We start from the raw sequence: 2,500 nt of genomic DNA on the forward strand, positions 1-2,500 counted from the left end.
GATATCAATACTAATGATACTTACAATATAACATTGTCATTGTAGCATTTATGACATTGCTAATAATAATAATAATAATAATGTGACTTTGATAAAACTAGTAATGAAAATAATGCTTATGCTAATGCTAATAATATTATTGTTATAATAATGATATAATAATATCGTTATTATTGAAATAACGATGATTGATAATGATAATTATTATTACTATTATTATCAAAATGGTAATAACAGTAATAGTAATAATAATAATGATAACAACAATAATAATAATAATAAAAATAATAATAATAATAATAAGATAATGTTAATAATAATAAGGTTAATAATAATAAAGTTAATAATGATGATAATAATAATAATAATAATAATAATAATAATAATAATAATAATAATAATAATAATAATAATAATTATAACAACAACAACAGTACAACAATACCAACGTCAGTGGAGGGCTGAACACAGGAATGACAATGACAATGACAATGAAAATGAAAGTGATAGTAACAGTAACCTGAAATCTTCATAGTGATGAGCCTAATTGTAAGAATAATAGTAACTGATAACACATACCAATTGATAAGTAAATAGATGATAATTTATAATAGATAATTGATAATGAAAGTTGATAATAAGAACTGTAATAGTGATTGTGATTATAATGATAAATATTAGTAAGAGTGATTATAATTATTATAATGATATCGATAATCATGGCAACGATGCAGATAATGATACTACTTTTATTACAACTAATGATAATGATGATAATGATATGATGATAATGTTATTATGATGAAGATAGTGATAATTATAATAACAGCAACATCAATAATGATAATAATGATGATGATAATATTAAAGATAATAATAATGATGAAAAATAATGATGATAATGAATATGAAACTGATAACGACAATGATTATAATGATTATTATAAAAGCAGTGAAAATGATAATGGTATGATAATAATAGTCATGGTAAAAGGTATAATAAGGATATTATTAATAATAGCAATAATAATAATAATGATGATGATAGTGATAATAATTATTTTATAACAACAACAATGTGATGATGATAATAATGAGGATAATAATAATAATAATAATAATATTAGCTATAATAATAATAATTCTAATAATAATAATAATAATAATTAATAATAATAATCAAAATGAAAAAAAATAATGATATTAGCTTTAATAAATTTAATTCAGTTTCTAGTATCATCGCTCAAACAAGCAACATATCTATCCTTCAGAAACTAGATTCTGTAGCTTCCTAATTAAAACGTTTCATTACGGCGTCGTCTTGTTTACCAAATGTTCCGGAGAGACGAGAGAGCAAACAAATGATAAGTATGATAACAGTAATAGTAATAATAAAACAGGGTATGATAAACGATATGATAATTACTGTTATTTCCGCTGCTACTAACGCGGCAGCTGCTAACACCGGGCACAGAAGCAATTAGGTCATGAGAGTGATAATGATAAAAGTGTAAGTTATGTAGCGATGGCAAAATAGTACAGGTTATGTGCTGGTGATGAATAGTGTAGTAACTGTGACATTAGTGAGGGTAAGAAAAATAGTAGTGGTAATAATAATCTTAGGAATAACGATAATAGTGATAATGGTATTAGTAATGATATTGGTGGTAATAATGATTGTGGTTAAAATGTAGGGGGATGAAAATGATGATGATGATTAGTGATAATCATTATGATTATATAAACAAACAATAGTGATTATAAAATGATAGTAATAATAATAATAATAATAATAATAATAATAATAATAATAATAATAAAAATATTAATAAAAATAATAATAATAATAATAATAATGATAATGATAATAATAATAATGATAATAATGATAATAATGATAATAATAATAATGATAATAATGATAATAATATCAGATAATAATAATAATAAAGAAAATGGTACTAGAATAATAACAATGCTGATAACAACAAAACAGCATCAGCAATTTAATTATACTGATTTTGATAATAATCATAATGATAACATTGTTGTTGATGACAGTAATGACAATAATAATGATGATAGTAATAATAATAATGATAATGATAAAAGTAATACAAAATTACAATGATGTTAGTAACAGTAGCAATAGTAGTAATAGTAATAATCATAAAATATAATAATACTATTATTATCATAGTAATTGTAATAATAATGATAACAACAACGACAACAATAGTAAAGATAATAATAGTTGTAATGATAATAATGATAATAATAATTATTATTATAATAATAATGATAATAATAATAATAGTAATGAAAATAATAATAATCATTATTATTATACAACAGTAATAATCAAAACAGTACTTATTGTGTGACTCACATTAATCATAGAATACACACACACACACACACACACACACACACACACACACACACACACACACACACACATACATATATGATATATAGCGAGAGAAACATAGAGGGAGAT

This window comes from Penaeus chinensis, chromosome 28 (assembly GCF_019202785.1).
Source record: "Penaeus chinensis breed Huanghai No. 1 chromosome 28, ASM1920278v2, whole genome shotgun sequence".
Lineage (NCBI taxonomy): Eukaryota > Metazoa > Arthropoda > Malacostraca > Decapoda > Penaeidae > Penaeus > Penaeus chinensis.